Here is a 12748-nt window from a genome sequence, read left to right on the forward strand (position 1 = left end):
TAGAATTTCTCTGTCCCCTTTCCCTATCAAAAGGAAGCCTAAGTTGGGGTTTTCTTTGTTCTTGGCTTGTGTGCCTATTTCTTGAACAATATTCTGACCTCTTTCTGCCCACAATGACCCGGTTGAAGAGCTTTAATTGTTTAAAACCCATTAAAATATTAATTGTGTTTGTTGAAAGTAGGCATGTTCATTAGTCCATTGTCGCATTGCTGTGAAGAACTACCTGAGACTGGGTGATTTATAAAAAGAGGTTTAATTGACTCATAGTTCTGCAGGTAGTATAGGACATGGCTAGGGAGGCCTCAGGAAACTTACACGATCATGGCAGAAAGTGAAGGGGAAGCAGGCATGTCATACGTGGCCAGAGCAGGAGAAAGAGAGTGAAGGAGGATGTGCTACACACTTTTAAGCAGGCAGAACTTGTGAGAACTCACTCACGGTCACAAGAACAGCAAGAGGGGAAGTCTGCCACCATGATCCAGTCACCTCCCACTGGGCCCCTTCTCCAACACTGCAGATTACAATTCAACATGAGATTTGGGTGGGAACACACATCCAAACCATATCAAATATCCAAACCATATTCAAATACATACCTTAAAATAGACTTTCAGTACAATCAACATGTGAGCAGGACAGGTTTGAACTGCATGGATCCACTTATACATGGTTTTTCTTCTGCCTCTGCCACTCCTGAAACAGCGAGACCAAGACTAACCTCTCCTCTTCCTCATCCTCCTCAGTCTACTCAACATGAAGATGGTAGGGTGAAGACCTTTGATGATCCACTTCCACTTAATTAATAGTAAATATACTTTTTTCCCTGTGATTTTCTTAATAACATTTTCTTTAGCTTTATTGTAAGAATGTAGTATATCATATAGATATATAATATATGGATATATGATATGTATATATCTATATACATATCATATCTATATACATATCTATACACATACATATCTATATGATATATATATCTGATATATATATATGATATATATAATATAGAATACAAGATATGTGTTAACTCTTTATGTTATGATACCATTTTTAGTCAACAGTAGTTAAATAGTAGTTAAGCTTTGGAAAGTCAAAATGTATGTACAAGTTTTCGATTGCGTTGGGGATCTGCACCCCTAAGCCCTGTGTTGTTGAAGGGTCAACTGTACTTTAAAAAGTTACCTCAGCCACTAATTTTCAGAGAGTCACTTGCTCTTGGAAAGTCATGTTAAAGCTATGAGTTTACTCCCCAGTAAAATGCATAAATATGCAGCCTCATAAAATGCGTTATGTGATTTAAAGAAGACCACACATCTCCTGCATCCATCCCTGAATTCTCCAGAGAACCGTGAACTCCATGTTAAGAAAGCTTGCACTATATTTTGTGCTTTTTCATAAAAATTTACATATGTGTTCTCTCATGACACTGGAAATGGGGAAGAATGTGTAGAGGGTTTGTCTCTTGAGAGGCTTCTGCACGATAAGGTTCAAGCCTTCTACCTGTGGTGGCACAGATCAGTTGTAATCCACTCACAGAGATGCAGGCAGGCTCCTGCCAGATAGTCATCAGTCCAATAGAAGTTGTTTTTTTGTACAATTGGAAACAGTTCTGTTGCCAAAACAAAGAACGCATTAGAAGCAGAAATGCTATTGTAGTGACTTATAAATACTGAGAGGAATTTCAAAGCAGAAGAAATCATCCATTTCACTGTTCTGCAAACTTTTAAAATCACACCTCCACCAGTAAAACATTTTGATCAAATATTGTCAATAAATATGTATTTATCTATAATGTATACCTAGACTGGGTGTAGTGGCTCATACCTGTAATCCCAGCACTTTGGGAGGCAAAGGCAGGAGGATGGCTTGAGGCCAGGATTTCGAGACCAACTGGGCCAACATGGCAAAATCCTATCTGTACAAGAAACACAAAAACTAGCTGGGTACGGTGGCATGCACCTGTAGTCTCAGCTACTCAGGAGGCTGAGGTGGGAGGCTTGCTTTAGCCCAGGAAGTCAAGACTACAGTGAGCCATGATCACGCTACTGCACTCCAGCTTGTGTGGCAGAGCAAGACCCTGTGCCAAAAAATAAAAATAAATAAAACTGATATTTATGTACTTCTGTCTTTTTGTGCAAAATTAGAAAAGCATGATTTTGATCTTATTTTTAGGTTTAGAAATAGGTATCGATAGAAGCTTTAATGTTTTCTTCACTCAGCTTAGTGGATTGTCTTGTGTACTCTCTAAGGTGCATGGATTCCTTTCTGGTAACCATTGCACTAGGTAAAAATGGGAGCTGGGTAGATGCAGGTGCATTAATAAAACGAGCCCTTGCACTGTGAAGGTGCCTCACAAGGTAGCTATCATATCCCAGGGAGAAACCCAAGTGCAAGTATCACAGCTCATTTTTCACTTAATTTTCAAAGAAAGCCAACTATTACTGCAGATTTATTTCATTACTTACATTGCTTAGGAAGTCCATTAGCACTTACTGTGTACCAGGCACTGTTTTAATAGCTTTACAAATACTGGCTCATTGAACGCTTTTAATAACCCTATAAAGTAAATGCTATTGTTTTCCTAATAACATAAAAGCATACTAATAATTTTCAATGGTGTTCTCAAGTTTATTGAGTCAATGCCATGCTTCTTGGGGCTTGAATATTTGCCTGGAGAAGTGGAGATGGAAGCAGAATGGCTGCTCGTTGGTGACAGCAGCTGTGTGCGGGGATTCCAGGAGGCCAACCCACCTGAGGGTTGGTTTCCTGCACTTTGTAACTCTCTGTCAGTTGCATCATGGGGTGCAGTCATATGCTAGCACCCAGGGACCAGGCATAGTCTACGTCAGCAACATTTGCAGTTGCTTTTTGTTGAATATCAAGACAGCAACAGCTCCATCTTCTTGGGAGGACTCTGTGCTAAACTTGTTCTTCAGCTTGAAGTGTTTAAGTGTTATTTTAACACAAGGGCCTGCACCAAAAGGCTTGATTTCATCTAAACTCCTTTTTGCTTTAGTGCAAGAGTCACTGGAAAATGCTGTTTCTTTTATTTATTTTTTTGTTCAGAAGGCTTTTCTTGAAAATAAAAAGCTGTAAAAGGAAGAGAAGATAAGAGTAATGAAATACAACTGAACAATTCTCATTTTCAAAAACTCTCCGACTGTCACCTCATACATAGAGGCCATGCCTTCTTTTTCTTCCTTCTTTCCAAAATGCCTAGAAACATTCATTTCTAACTCCAATTGATAGGATCAGTGGCACTAGAAAACTAGATGTCAGTGGATAAGGTTTGCATAGCTTTGTATACTGAAATTGCTTTTCTCTTTGGCATTTATTCATTTAGCAAAGTCAGCTCTGTTTATGCATCCTAAGTTTTTAGCATCCCTGTTTCAAATGACATGCTGAGAGAATTAGTAAACGTGCCTGAGATGTTTTGATCTTTAGAGTTGTTTGGAGGAAGGAATAAGTGACTGTCTTTCTTATTTTGTTTTATTTTTCTTCATACCCCATATAGCAATAATATCAGGAAGAGTGTGTGTATGTGTGTGTGTGTGTGTGTGTGTGTGTGTGTGTGTGTGTGTGTGTAGTCTGTCCAGAAAAGCAAAGACTTTGTTTTGGTCACTGCTATATCTCCCAGATCCTAAAAACGTTTCTGGCACAGAAATGTCCTCAATAAATACTTGTCACCAGAATGGATGGATAAGTTAATTTAATAACTATGAAGCGTGTTGATTGTGATAACATGGTCTTCCCAGATGTGCTTTGTGGAAAAGCAAACCCTTCCCATCAAAGGATTTGATCAAAATTGTATGAGGAAAACACTGCTGCCTTCACTATGATGGATATGAAGAAAAATAAGAAATACAAACCATGCTTATGGTGATGTGTTTTCACTTCCAAAATATAGAGGCTCATTGGAAATCTATCAGGAGAACTCGAATGGCATACACAAGCAGTTCTTTTGGCCTCTATTAAGTAGCAATATTTAGATGCCAAGAACCAAGAATTAAAAACTTTGTAAAATCAAAGGTAAATAAAAATTTAAGCAGACTAATTTAATTTATTCTTCAGAAATGAACTTTAAAGAAATCATTTGACTGGTTTACATCATATTGTGTATTAATAGTGTATATATTTTTAGTCTCTTGTAAAAAGTTGTTTTTATTTGTGTCAATAGGCTCAACATATAGAGAAATGTTTCCCTCTGGTACTTTTCAGATAGATAGGTTTTCTAAAATGCTTTTTTTGAGCTCTTAATTACATTGATAGGAGATAGGTTGCCTCGATATTTTTACTATATAAATCTCTTTTCCTGAAGGAAGAAAATTGATTTTTAAGAAATTTACAATGAGCTATTGATGGAGAGTCACTATAAAATGGACTTCTTGTATATTTGATGGTTAAAGAGAAAGTAATAAGCTGTGTAACCTCATGAGAAATTGGTCCTTGCAATTTTCATTATACAAATTAACAATATAATCCTATCTTCCATCAAATATGATGGCATTTACGTATTTTATTTTCTTAAAGCTTTCAATATTCAAATTACTTAAACAATGTATCTATTTTATGCTAAATAAATAACTTTTGAATGTTTAAAAGAGAATAGTAAAGTTATAAAGAGTTTTTGAGTATTAACAGATTCACTTTTTTTAAATCAAAGCCTATGATTTGGAGGATTTTTATATTCTAGAAGCCACTGTGAGTAGATTTCAGATCTTGGAATTTAATAGCTGCACAAATCATTTTTTTCCCTAAATTTTCATATAATCGCAAACCCTACTGCTACCTGAGGCAGAACAGGCATGGCAATAAATTACTGAAATACTTTTCCCACACATGCTGGTAGCAAAAATAGGATGGAATGAAATCTAGTTTTTCTAATGTAGATCAGTTAATTTAGCCTAGTGGTGAAAAACAGAAGGTGTAATAGCTAGGGATCATGTTTTAAGTGTTACGGCATCACAAACTCCAATGCTCACTGGCTTAAACAATTATTTATTAGAACTTACACATTTGTGGGTTGACTAGAGATCAGCTGGTCTAGTGGGGCTTGGTTCATCTACCACTGGGCATGGCTGACTGTGGCTAGGCTCCTTCCTGTGGTCTGGGGATTGGCTAACAGTTCTGTCTGGGGCAGGCTTGGTGGGCAGTTCAGCCCTACCTGTCTCTCATTCCTCCTGGGGCTCCCTTATGCTTGTCATTCTCATGATGCTGGAAGCAGAACTCAAGTCCTTTGAGGCCTAATCAAACACTGGTCCCCTCTCACTTCTGCCTCCTTCTATGTCCAAAAAGCAAGTCACAAGCCCAACTCACAATCCAGGGTAAGGAAAATCGATTCTGCATTTCTTTTCTTTTCTTTTCTTTTTTTTTTTGCCTCTTGTAAAAAGCATTTTTTTTTCTACACAGGCTAGCAGAGAAGAAAATTGGATTGCTGTATTCCGATTACTCCCATAGGCAAAGCTTTTTTGTTTTCCGGGTATTTGTCCCTGGTGTTTAATGACATCTACCCTTTTCCTCCTGTCAGGTATTGAAATTAAGGTGCATAATCTGTAATAACTGTCACGTATTTTCTTCTTTACATAAAGATTTTACTACATCACTTTTACCAAAAATAAATGTGTGACTTTTTTTGGGCAAAGAAAGTGATGAACAAAATATGTTTGAAGAGTCAATTCCTTCACATCCATATCCCTTATTTATCTAACAAAAACATCTTGTTTCCTTTTATTTCCTTAGTCCTTCCCCTTTCTGTTCCCAGTGTAGGAAAACTATATAACCACTTTTTCCTCTGAGTGATTTTCCCTTTCACAAGATTTTCATGACAATGGTTGCTGTTCAGACCTTCTGAAGACTAAGTTAGAACAACTGAAAAATGGCGTGAACTGTGTTTTATTTCATTCCTTTCTCTTTAAAAGGAATAATATCTAGTCATTGTTCATATTCCTACTATTGTCTCTTGGACTTTTAGATGAGAGAAGAGGTTTTGATGCTGGTAACTCTATAGTTTTAATAGAAAGCTTTATTCTTTAAGCCTCTCAGTATTTGTTGATATTATATCATGATATAGTTATTGTTTCCATTTATTTTATGGAAACAAATTCTATCAAAAAAGCAGAAGAATGTCTGGAAGTCAGTATTGTATCAAAGAATTAGTGATAGAATAATAAAAGGTTACAAACACTTGGTGAATTATTTAGCAAGTCATTTGTTCAAGTCTATGAAAAGCAAATCATTTGCCTTCCATATAGAAGATTATTTCTAAGGGCACTGCATAGCTGAAAGGAGAAAATCATTTAAAAAACGATTAGGTGCATTATTATAATTATCAAAGACCACATTTTCAGCTATATCAATTATGCAGTTAAGAGTAATTTGGCTGGGCATAGTGGCTCATGCCTGCAGTCTCAGCACTTTGGAAGGCTGAGGTGGACAAATTACTTGAAGTCAGGAGTTTGAGACCACCCTGGCCAACATGAAGAAACCCTATCTCTACTGAACATACAAAAATTAGCTGGGTGTGGTGTTAGGCGCCTATATTCTCAAGTACTTGGAGACTGAGGCATGAGAATTGCTTGAAACCGGGAGGGAGAGATTGCAGTGAACCAAGATTGTGCCACTGCACTCCAGCCTGGGTGACCCAATGGGACTCTTTTAAAAAAAAAGAAAAATTTGATGAGTATAATTCCTGAACCAGTTTGCAAAAGGAAACAGGGAGAAAACTGTATTAATTGATATTGAAGACAATTCTTCTAAACTTGACCACAAGGCTTTAGAGTTTTCCTAAGAAGAGTATATATTATTTTAAATTGCTCATGTCATAAACCAGTTAATTATCCTAATCACATGATTATTTTCTGAATGTGCATCAGCTTCCAATATTTTTTTTGCCTAGTTTTAGAATTAGATTGTTATGATTAGCCTATAATCAGTATTTTTCACTTTTAAAATACACAATATTTTGTTTTATGGAAACAGATTTCAATATTGCTCTTGTTCTACAATCTTTTTCTAGATCTCGTTGGAATGACTAGCCTCAGGATTACCTGATGAGATTGTTTATGTGGTTTGATTCAACCACATAAAATTTGTACCTTGCTCTTCCCTTCCCCCTTCCATCACAGCGCTTGATATTTTACCTGCAAAAATTAGTTCCTTTGGCATGAATTCTGTATTGGTCACCTTTAGTGTGCTTTGAAGGTGTAACATATCAAATCAGTAACATGAGTGTTATGTTCAGATAACTTTACTGCAGTGGTAAAGAAGTAAAGAGGAATTTGTGGGTAGGCTAGAAGGTTATATTAGCAAAGAAGGTTTTGGAAAGGGGTAAAAATGTGGGGCAAGGCTAGCTTTCTTACAGTTTCACCTACAGCTAAAATAACTTATGAGGGGAATAAGTGATCCCTGATAACAAAGCAGAAACCTTCCCACAAAGCACCAACTAAGGCCCTGGGAATCCTGGCTTGGCCCAAAGTTCACTTGTGATGAATCCTCTCCTCCACTTTTTGCCTGCAAAGTTGGTTCTAGATCTAAAGACCTAATTAGCAATAACTGGGCACATCATTCAAGGGCATTGTCTTTATTCCTGAAGCTGGATTTGGTGAAATGTATTGCTCTTTATTCGTTCAGATAAATTGTGGAGCAAAAGGCTAAATGATTTGTTTTCATTTAGGAAGCCCATGTTGTTACATAGGCACTCTTTGGAGGTATGTTAAATGTTATTTACAAAATAATTATTTCATGCCAGGTGTGGCAGCTCATGGCTGTAATCCCAGCACTTTGGGAGGCCAAGACAGGAGGATTGCTTGAGATCAGGAATTTGAGACCAACCTGGGCAAAATAGATCTTATCTCTAATTTAAAAATATAAATAAAATAAAAACATAGTTATTTCACATGGTTGTATCTATGTGTTTATGAGTTTGTTTCCCATATGAGACTAAACTTCCTGGGAGATGGGGACAATGTTCTTTGTCCTCTATGTAGCCCTGCCTGGCTCATTGCAAGTGCTCAGAATATGACTGCTGAAGATGGAAGTAAAGGTGTGAATGAACAATGTTAGCAGGTTTGGAGGGCATCTCAAGATGCTACCATATATTATCAGTATGAATTGCCAATTGCTGTTGTAACAAATTACCACTAACTTAGTGGGCTTGATTTTACTTCATTGAGACCCAATCCAAAATTGTTTTAGTTTATTTAAACTATCCTATAATTTATATTTAAACTATTTTATAGTTTTCAATTGGGTCCCAATGAGCTAAAATCAAGTTGTCAGTAGGATTGCGTTCCTTATGGAGGCTCTAGAAGGGAATCTTTCCTTTCCTTTCCCAGCTTTTAGAAGAAACCTGCATCCCTTGTCACATGGCCCTTTCCTACAACTTCAAAGCCAGCTGCGTGGCATCCTCATATCTCCCTCTGACTTAGACTCATCAGCTGCCCTCTTCTATTTACAAGTACCCTTGTGTCTGTATTGCACCAGAATAATCCCCTCAACTCAGTATCAGTCAATGAGCAACCCCAACCTCACTGCAACTTCAGTTCTTCTTTGTCATGTCACCTAGTTACAGATTTCAAGGATTAGGACACAATTTGGGGGGTCTATTATCCTGCCTACCACGTTGTACAAACAGCACTTTTTAATAAAAGAGTTTTCAATATGAACTGGATGACTTCATCTTTTTGCCATTTTACCGTAAACCATGTAGAAGTACACTAATGGCACATAATTATTTTGAGAATGAGAGCCTCGATGTATAAATGAATCCCACCCAGCTTTCTTTCAGGCAAATTGTTTCTATCTGCTTTATGTCTGTATAGATCGTAAGGACCTGGCTGGGTGCAGTGGCTCATGCCTCTAATCCCAGCACTTTGGGAGACTTAGGCAGGTGGTTCACTTGAGGTCAGGAGTTTGAGACCAGCCAGGCCAACATGGCGAAATCCTGTCTCTATTAAAAGTACAAAAATTAGCTGGGCATGGTGCTGGCACTTGTAATCACAACTACTCTGGTGGCTGAGGCAGGAGAATCACTTGAACCCAGGAGGGGGAGGTTGCGATGAGTCAAAATCATGCCCTGCTCTCTTGTCTGGAGGACAAACTGAGACTCTTCAAAAAACAAAAACAAAAATAAAACAAAAAAACAGGACTCCAGGAAGAACTCAGAAATCTGGTGCAAATGAGAAAACCCCAAGTGTGAGCTTTGAAAATAAAACACAACTGTGTTTGGATGAAAGCCCATTAACGAAGGTTAAATTTTACTTAAATCCCAGAACATTTTGATTTTCTAGAATGAACTTCAAACAATGAGAATCTATAGGGTAAACTTTTCAAACAAAATCTGAACAAATTGTTCTGAGTAATAGTAGAAAAATACTTTGTAATTTAGCATCAATTTTTTAAAGTAAAAGAAAATCAATAAGAAACCCATTTAAGCAAATAAGAAGCAAACTGATGAACTTTCGAATTTACTAGAGAAAACCAGAACACTCAATTTTAGTTTATAAACTAATGAGTGCTAAATTGAGACCATTTCTGAGCAGAATGAACTTTGTTTTTCTTCTTTGGGAAATGGAAAGGGTACTAATTAGGAATATGAAACATTATTGTATAATGAAGCTGCTGAATTGCTCCAAATTTGTCCTGAGTTTTCTTAGCTTCAGGGCTGTGTTGGTAATTTTATTCTCTATCTTTTGTCCAAGAATCGGCTACCATCTGCCTCAGAGTTAAGTTTACCTAAACTGGCACTTTTGCTATCATTCTAATGGTTTATTTATTTAACTAATGGATTCTGTCCTCATTAGAGCCTGTTATATTAAAATTGTGATCCTGAGTTCAGAAAGAAATATATTGTATTCCAAAAATGTTAAGACTGTCTTCTGAGTCTTTTCAGACTCCTGTCTTTTTACATTTATATAAACAAAATTAAATACCACAGGCTAAGAGAGAAAACCCTTAATGTAAACATCTTCTATTCTATTTTGAATTTTAAAAAGATGAAAATTAGGGGAAAGAAAAGAAATTTAGTCTATGCTCTCCTGACCAAGCCTGGGTTCTACAAATATTCTCATAAAATAATTCCTGATTGCAACCTACACCCCCCTGCCCAACTATTGAATATCAGAGCTCTGTCTCCTGGATTCTTCCCTGAGAGTCAAAGACAAGAATTAGGAGTACCTCCCCAATGGGGCGTAGGATTCTCTACTTTGAAATGACTTGTGTCATGTGAGGCTCTTTCTAGAGAAAACTCTGTGCATGGGTTTGCATCCTCCTAGATTTTATGTCTAGAATGTGCTTTTGACTTGGTTCTGACATTATTTCCAATTTTCTCCTAAGATTGGGTCACTTTGGGATCTAGGCCTGGTGATTAGACCCTGAATTCCTATCTAAATCCTTACGGCTTTCTTCCCCATGGGACTTTAGCCTCTAACCACCTCTGCTGGCATTGTATCCCTTCCAGATAATCTCCCCTTTGGAAAATTAAAGAGTGATCTACCTGATGCTGAGAACCAAGATTTCCCAGGAATTCCTATCCTTCTTTTTGTCTTCCTCCCTGGATAAGGTACAAGAGAATTCCTTCCCCTGGTTGGTGGAAGAGAGGAGAGGCCACATGAGTAAAGGGAGGACAGCTCTGGGCATAATTAAGTTTTACTTCAAATCACTTTTTTTAACCAACAGGCTTGCTGTCAACATTCGTAATTCAGTGACTACACATTTCTTCTGGCTTAGGAGTGGGAGGCAGCAGGGGAGATGCTACACTAAATTCCATCTCCATTCCCAGCATCTACATTCTCCATTGCCTGCTGGTTCCCAGTGAAAGCAAATGCTTTAAACACTTCCAGTTCATAAGGTGCAGGTTAAATCTTCTGAGAAACAGTAGGATTCTCATATAATAAGCAATAATTCAGTAGATCCACACTATTTAGAACAACAGAATGACATGATAGTAGATTTTTTGCATTTTGCTTATATTGGGACTTGCTATTACTCCCAGTAGTGTGAGTTAGAGGAAAATGCTGCAAAAAGAATATGACTCTTTGACCCTTTTTAAAGATCAGTTGTTAATGTTTCATAAAGGCAAGAGATTTGATTTCTCATCTTGGCATCCTTTTAGCATGATTTCATTCATTATTTTCTTAGCTAATGTAATTGAAGCACCAAATATAGAGGTGGCAAAAAATATATCTTAAATATCTTTTTTCACAGCATTATTCAGGTTTAAGTGGCATGAAATAAAACTTGATAAATGTATGTATATATATACACCCATAAGACCATATCCACAGTCAAGATAATCAACATTTTTACTCTAGGCTGTGTTCAGAATGCTCAGAGAACATTAGTTAAAAATATGGGGCCCAAAGCTTCCCAGTTCTAATGCACAGCTTGGACTACAATAGAAAGCCTTGACCTGTGGGGACAGTGTGCACTTCTGACACTTTTTGGAGGAAGCACCTGTGAACTGCTATTATATGCAACTCCTGGTCTCAGGTATCAAAGATAAAGATAAACTGAAAGGGGAATAGAAAAGTCTTTTCTTCAAATCTTCACTAGTTAGTGGGAGTCACTTCAACTCAGATAACTGAGGTGAAGAGTAAACTCAAGCCAGCTGTGCATTCCCTGCCTCGGTTGATGTGTTCCTGGGTTCCACAGATGGGGGCAGAGCATCTGCCTGGGCCCAGAACAAGGTGAGGCCATGGAAACACAGGTATGGTGAAGCACAGATGGGGCTAGAAGACTCAAGTGAGTTCTGGCTCTTCCCACTCTCACTGGATTTAGAATAAATACAACATACAGTGAAATCTGGCTCACTCGCCTCCCCAGGCTCACTTCCCATCACCACCCTCTCTGGTTTCCAGCTCACAGCCTTCTTCAGTTCCTAGAAAGTAACAAGGGCTCTTGCTCTGCAACTCTTTCCTGCCCACTGTCTCCTGTAATGAGCTCTCCTCCCTTCTTAACTTGGCTCACTACTATTCATCCTTCAGCTCTCCCTGAAACTTTGTGTGTTCAGGAGGCCTTTCCTCATTCCCCATGTGAAATGCTAGAACCTTTCTCAACAGAAGAGCTATTCCTTTTCTTTCTGAAATGTACTATATCCCAACCATTGTGTCATTCTTCTATTAAATATTTCTTATGGGTCTAGTGAATCAAAAACGCTTAGAATTTTATAAGATCAAGTCTCAAAAAACTATAAATCTTCTGTTTACTACATCCTTACTCCATCTCTCTCCTCAATCTCCTTCTTTCAACCTATAAGCATTTTCAAGCTTACTTTACTTAAAAATGTCGTCCTTCATCCTACTCCTTCTCAGACCAGCACTCTGTTCACCTTCTTCCCTTAGCCCTATAGTTCCTGAAAAACTGTTAAAGACATGCTTTCACATGTTATTAGCTCCTCAACCTGTTGCAATGCTTTCTACTCTCTGATAAAAGTTACACCAAACACCAATTGCTATTTTCAGTTTTCAGTCCATTGATCTCTGAGTCTTTCCACTGTTATTCATACCTTTCTCCTTGAAACTCTCTTCTCCTATATCCGACGTCAGTTCTTCTCAGACGTTTTCCATCTGCTCCCTCTCAGCCCACCTCTCAAATGTTAGTGTTCCCTGCTCTGTTGGCATTATTTTTTTCTGTTCTTTCTGGTTTCTCCCTAGATGATCTTATCTGAAATCACAGCTTCAATTAGTGTGGGCTCATGATTCTCAAATCTATTTTCAAAGAACTGACCTCACTGACAAACGAGGGACCT

General features: G+C 37.7%; 2 long non-coding RNA genes across 2 annotated transcripts in view; one reads left to right on the forward strand and one right to left on the reverse strand.

Moving 5' to 3' along the window:
• LOC105715697 (uncharacterized) overlaps positions 1 to 12748 on the forward strand; it is a 224262-nt gene that overhangs the window by 90278 nt on the left and 121236 nt on the right. The window lies entirely within an intron of this gene.
• Positions 2628 to 12748, reverse strand: part of LOC105715695 (uncharacterized) — a 237754-nt gene continuing 227633 nt past the window's right edge. Inside the window, exon 6 of the long non-coding RNA XR_010339485.1 lies at positions 2628 to 3093. This is a non-coding gene — a long non-coding RNA (uncharacterized LOC105715695). The remainder of the gene's footprint in view (positions 3094 to 12748) is intronic.

This window comes from Aotus nancymaae, unplaced genomic scaffold (assembly GCF_030222135.1).
Source record: "Aotus nancymaae isolate 86718 unplaced genomic scaffold, 86718_ANA_hifiasm-v0.15.2.pri h1tg000077l, whole genome shotgun sequence".
Taxonomy (NCBI): Eukaryota; Metazoa; Chordata; class Mammalia; order Primates; family Aotidae; genus Aotus; species Aotus nancymaae.